Genomic DNA, 6,833 nt, shown 5'->3' on the forward strand with positions numbered 1-6,833 from the left:
GGTTTGCTAGACTAAATGGAACAGAGCCTTAACTTGGTCATCATGCTAATACTTTCTCAGAATGTCACTCTGCTGATGTCGGCATCTCATCATGTTTTGTCCACTAAACCCCCCTAGTTTTAAAATGAATTCATTATTTATTCACTGTTTAGCTTACTGCACTTATATTCAAACTGTATATTTTTAAGTTTTACATTGCATATTAAAGCTTTTAAAATAATGCTAATACAACAGCATGTTAACACTTCAGCCCCATTTTTCAGTGGTCCGTCTCATGTGCTTCTGACAGAACAGATAAGCTCCTACCTTAATCAATCCAGCTGTCTTCAAAGGCAGCGTAACAGCTCGCATTTTACGCACTCTATATGCCACAGTGTATTTTTATGCTTCACCTCTATGCCATTCATAGTTACAGTTGCTAAGCTATGATTGAACGATTGCTGTTTGGCGGAGGGGTTTAGCAAGCAGTCAGATGAATTTTGCTCTAATTCTGACGCAAGAAGGCACAAAAACAAAGATGAAATTTGAGCATGTGAGTGAGAACATAACAAGTATACATAAAAACAGAAGTGTGGATTTAGATTTATACTTTGGTCTATGATTTTATCATAGTTAGCAGGCAGCAAAACCAACAAAAACTACTTCTGCTTCATACTGATATGTCAAACATGTGCAACTGATGATATAGTGATAATTAGAAGTGGTCTGTAAGTGTTGCAAGCGGCGTTGGTGGATAGGAAGCAAGTGGTCAACCACTCTGTCCCTTTCCTACAGTGGCATGCAAAACAAACAACAATTTTTGCAAGGCACACTCTAGCTTTGTGTCAACAGTTTGCTTAAAAAACTAACCACATATTCTCAGCTTATTCACAGTGTGAGAAACGCTGATATGATCTCTTTTGCTTCCTTCAGTCTCTCATTTATGCATCTCTCTGTCTTGGTTTTCTTAAGCATCATCTTGACTTTCTGACATCGTTTATTCATCATATTTGTGCATATAGGACCAGACACAGGGAGACAAATGAGCAGACACATGGAGACAGACAAACTATCCACACATGTAGGCAGGAAGAGGATGAGAGAATTCAAGTTCATGTCCCCTCAGCATCTCTAGTGAACAAAAGACTAAATAAAAGCAGACACATCTTGCTAACAGAACATTAGTGTGTGTGCATGTGCTGTTTGTGTGCACGTATGTACGTAGGATGGGTGTATATATCGATCTGTTCTTGTTTGTTAATGTCTGTGTCTCAGCGGGTGGGGGGCTGTAAAAAGCAACTGCAACCTCTGTACGATTATTCATTTTAGTGTTTCCATATAGAAAGACCGAGTCAGTGTTTGTGTGTGAGTATGTGTATGCGCTCGTGTTGGCAGCCAGAGAACTGACCATCAGTCATCCAGAAGAAGAAACTGTATGGGAAAAATTTAATCTGTCAGAGGGGGAATGTTATTTAGACACACAAGTAGCAGTGATCAGTAGACAACTAAACATGTGGTTAGGCCTCAGTTTGCTTTGTACTCCAACTGTGTGTGTGACATACTTGACTGATTCCCTTGGTTAAAATAGCTGAACTGAGAATAGTTTGTATGCATGTACACAACATGGCTGGTCAGTGTGCTCATTTAAATGCAGTGGCGTGCACAAGGGGGGGGCAGGGTGGCCTTGTGGCCCAATTGTTGAAAAACGTGTGCCGAAGTGCCCTCTCGGGAGCCAAAACGCGTGCTAAAGTGACCTCTCGGGAGCCAAAATGTGTGCTAAAGTGCCTTCTTAGGAGCCAAAACGGTGCTAAACTGCCCTCTTGGGAGCCAAAACATGTGCTAAACTGCCCTCAAGTGCCCTCTTGGGAGCCAAAACGTGTGCTAAAGTGTCCTCTTGGGGGCCAAAACGTGTGCTAAACTGCCCTCAAGTGCCCTCTTGGGAGCCAAAGCACGTGCTAAAGTGCCCTCAAGTGCCCTCTTGGGAGCCAAAACGCGTGCTAAAGTGCCCTCAAGTGCCCTCTTGGGAGCCAAAACGCGTGCTAAAGTGCCCTCTTGGGAGCCAAAACTCGCTGAAGTGTCCTATTGGGAGGCAAAATACACTAATTTTGCCCTCTTGGGTGGAAAAAACACTCAACTGCCCTCTTCTAAGTTATTATGTAGATGCCTATTGCATGTTTAAGGAGGAGCTACCTCACTACGTCTTGTGGGAATAGCTTTTCAAAGCTAGCCAGTAAAGTTAAAAGTTGGGTTAGCATTGCATATCAGGGTTTCCGCCAGGTTTAAGCCCCGCCGGGCTAAGCATCTGGGATAATTTTTAAAAATGCTTTCTTGAAAATGCCTTTTAAACTTCAGCTTGCAAGTTAAGGACAGAAAGTCTTGTTAGTAGGCTATGCTATTGAGTAGACTAGTGGCTAGAGACCAGTGTGATGATCAGCTAAGTAGAACAGAGCTGGGTGAGCATTATAAACTGTGAATGTAGCTTTAGTGTTTACTATGATACACTTTGCAATAAAAATAGATAATGCAGTCATCTATGCAAAGCAGATTTCCTGAATTTTGTGAAGGCTAGATACATTTAGGCTAGCTAAGTTTAGAGACACGAATGAGTAAATGTGTCTCAGACCTTTTCAACAGCTATGGCTTAAGCTTTTATTTTAATTCAGTTTCTTTTGTTGCTGTTGAAAACACAGCATTCAGGAATGCACACTGTCTGATTCTCTATAACACATTACTGTTGCAGTGACTTTAATGTTGGGCCCTTTGTTGATCTATATTAAGCCAGAACTATATCTCACAGAACCAGTTTGGATTATTTGGTGCTAATATGGTGTTAAAATGCACTAGAATACAGGAAATGGCATCTACTTAATTGAAAATGTTCTGGGGGAAGACCCCCAGACCCCCTGGGGATTAATTTCCTTCATACATCCATGTCGCTGTGTGTTCTTCACGGTCCAACGTTGAAATGCACACAGTTCTCGTGGATGCTGATCCTAACAGCAAACTAACCTGAGTAGTTTGTCTAGTTAGTCTGTTTTAAGGCTATATAATGTGCCATTTGTATAACATATAAAACATGTCTAAGGTGCCCTCTACAGTGGTGAGGACGCGCTATATGTGCCCTTTTTTTTCTTTCCGCCCCTGCCCAACAAAAAGTTTGTGCACGCCACTCTTTAAATGTATCCATTCTGTAAATATTACTAAGCTGCAGCACCACAGAAGTGTAATACATGTTGAGCAGATTTGTTTTTGAGAAACATGACGTAACTGAAGGCTCTCTCCCCATTTCCTCCTACAAAGTTTGTGTCCTGACCTAATCTTCAAAAACACCTGTCCATGTTGTGTTTGAGTCCGAGAGTCCTTATGTTCAAGCTTTTGTTTATGATTAAGCTTCAAGAGCTACATAGTCACAAACGACATAAAGATCCATTATTACAATTGTCCTTGTGTGTTTTGGTGTGTGTCTTTGTCACTCAGTCAGAAGATCACGTGTCAGGATCAATGTTACACTGTAATGCTTACACATGTTAGAACACAAGATGTGTGTGAGGTCACATCAACCTAACAGCTCTGGGTGTGGAAACAGATTGACTCACTGGGCTCCACTTCTCACTAAAACTGTAAAAGAGGAACTTCTTTTTAAGGGTCACTCCACCAATTTTACACCTAAGGTTATTCTCCAAGGAGTCAGGGTGTGAAAACAAACTGTATAATTTCTTATATATCTAACCAGCCCTAAACGTGCTGTGGATAAAATCATATCAACTATTGCGCTCGACATGTCAGCAGATCCACTGATGAACACAGCTTGATGCAAGCTGACCTTGAGTTTGGATTGTCTTGTTTTGTTTCCAAAGTCAGGAATGAACTTTGACAAAAACATTGCTTTTATAAAGATAAGAGTAATGTTTTACCCACAGTGGCTCAAACTTTGAGAATTTCAACAACAGGGAATATGAAGGCAATGGTAACACCGTGAAACAGTTTCATCATGGCCTTTCTTTTTTATTTATTATGTATTTACTCTCCTTCTTAGTCACTGATTGTATTTAACAGCAGGACATTTCTAGATAAGTAAAGCAGCCTTGTTTTATCTGGTTGGCCATCACTTGAGCAAAGCCATGTAGCGCAAATCAAACCTGACGGAACCATACTAAACTAATAACTATTTGTTTATTCTTCACACAAAAGCATTTGTGGTTTCGCTTTGGGACCAAATTCAAAAGAGTAAAACAAAGTCAGCACCAGAGAAGTCCGGATTTAATTAAAAACAAACCTCATAAGCAAATTCCTGAGTGAAATTAATTTCATAATTTCATTCATAATTGCTGATTAAGTTCAGTGTTGAGGCTGTGCTCTGTAACAGAACTGTTTTTGTTTCTTTAGCTAAGCCTGACAGATTAGAATGAATGTGCATGCTTTACCATCAAAGAGAAAAGTATTTTAAATCATTGTTTTTCAAAGTTAGGGTCGCAACTCAGTCATGGGCCGTGGGAGAGTTTGAATGGATCCCCAAGGGGTCGCCAATAAATGAAATATATTCATCAGCTGTTGTCAGCTGCAGACAATCCCTTAGTAAAATATATTTCTTGCAATACCCCAGCTGCCCACAAATTTACTTTGAAAGAAAGATTTTGTATTCAGGCTGTGGCCTACAATAAAAGCAAAAGTCACTCATATTTAAAGTAAGATTCGGGTTGTATGTATGGTATGATGGAAGGTTTCAGGATAAATGTGGAATAAAACTTTATAATACTGACAGATGACTAAATGTTTGTGCCCAGAGTCGCTGGCACACACACATACTCACACACAGGATCTTTCCATATGGAAACAGAGCAGAGTCAATGGATCATAATCACACAATTTCAGTTGCTGTTTACATCCTGAGACTCAGCCGGGTGCAGAGAGAGATGAAGGCAAGCTTTGGAAAAGAGCTTTTCACTGGTTTTTCACTAACTCTGGGATTATTTTAGTTTCCACTAGTGCAGATGAGCAGTTGAAATCATAGTAAAGCTTGACAACTAAAGAGATTAACTGTCTGTTGCCCTTTCACTCGCATACTCTTTCCTCTCCCCCTCAGTTTAGTAAAGTACTTGACAATAAAAAAGATAATTTCAGTTTGCAGTCTAAACTTTCAAAAATCTATGTTGTTTGGTTTAACAGTAGTAAAACGTGTGGTGTACTGAACATGTTGTACCAAACTCTCTCTGTCTTTAGCTTTTGATCTGTCTGTGCACCACGCTCTTCGTTCTGCTTTTATACCTCATATTTTTAACCAAATGTGCTGCTCAAACTTTTTGCAAACCTCAAGTGGTTTCCTTCTGACGCCACATACACCAGTGCTATGCAGTCATGAGGCAAGGTACACTCACACACACATACACTCAAATACACACACACACACACACACACACACACACACACACACTGTATAAACCATTGTTGCTGAGAATCTGAAAGGTTTCTTGAATCTGTCATTGCTTCAAAAGAAGTAGCAGTAACAATACAGGAAGAAGAGCGGGCTAGTGAAAGCGTACGCACCTTATGTGTGATTTAAACAATCTATTTTGTGGTTAAAATGTCAAGTGAAGAGGGGAAGGCCACGATCACAGGACGTAACGCCAGTGGTTTGTATTCATGGTGCCAAGCAACAAGCAGCAACAACAACAAGCAGCAGCAGCATCTTTGCTGCCAGATGGAGATGACTGTGTTCTAATGTCAACCACTGCTGGGCTGTTATTATGTGCTATCCCCACCTACGACTGCCCTACTATTAAATCTCTCGGACAAATATAATCAGAAAAAGGTTTTAGGAGAATCAAAATTAATATACAAAACACATCAAACTAAGACAAACGTGTTTTCTGTGTTATTGTGTCACCCTAACCCTAACCAATGTGGCAGAGGAACTGACTCTACTCTCAGTACAATAGTTTATGCAAAAAGATTTGTACCAGGATAGTGCAAGTGAGAATTTAATTTCATAATAAGGAAGGTGAAGAAATGATGATGAACATTGAAATTTAGGATTAAAACAACCATACAGTCTAGTGTAACTAGGACTGTAAATGATTCAGTTATAGAGTAATTGTTTTATTCTTCTTCCACAGGCCCCTGTTAAATGTTTTAACAGCCCTCTTTTCTATTTGCTTCACTGTTAAAACTATTTGACTCAGGCAGGGGCCAGGAGCTCTTGACAGATTGAATCTGCGTGAAGACAGTGGTGTGAAAATGTACACTTACGCAACCAAGAATGGAAACAGCTGAGGTAGCAAATTGTAGATATAGTACACTCAATCTCTGATGCAAACTAGCAAACCAAGGTTTTACAATGCTTGCTTATATCAGCCTTCAGCAGGGTGTCTACATTGTCAACATTTAGATTCATAAAACAACTAAAAAAACAGAATTCAAGGTATAACAATGTCTCCTCAGTTTTTTCATTCACGTCTCTTACGGCAGTGGTTCCCAACCGTTTTGACTTGTGACCCCTTAAAATATAGGTATAGTTTGTCAGAATATTTAATTTAATTAATTTTTTTTACCACTAGGGGTCAGCAAAACAAGCTATAAACACAACACTGACATTGACATCATCACCTTATAAAGTTGCTGTTGCTGTTTCTGAGTCTATAAGATGCATGTAGATTCAAACTACATCTCGTTTTAGCTCTGTTTTTAGTCTCCACAAACTCCTGAGGGAAATATCTGGCTCTTTAGCTGCTAAATGCTCCAATACTGTCTGCTACTTGGTGCTGAGCAGGCAGTGTACAGTTTGTTTATTAAAGCTTTAAATTGTCATTTTCCAGTGTGTAGTATTTAGTGACATCTAGTGGTGAACTTGCAGACTA

The sequence above is a fragment of the Dicentrarchus labrax genome, unplaced genomic scaffold, assembly GCF_905237075.1.
Source record: "Dicentrarchus labrax unplaced genomic scaffold, dlabrax2021, whole genome shotgun sequence".
Classification (NCBI taxonomy): Eukaryota; Metazoa; Chordata; class Actinopteri; family Moronidae; genus Dicentrarchus; species Dicentrarchus labrax.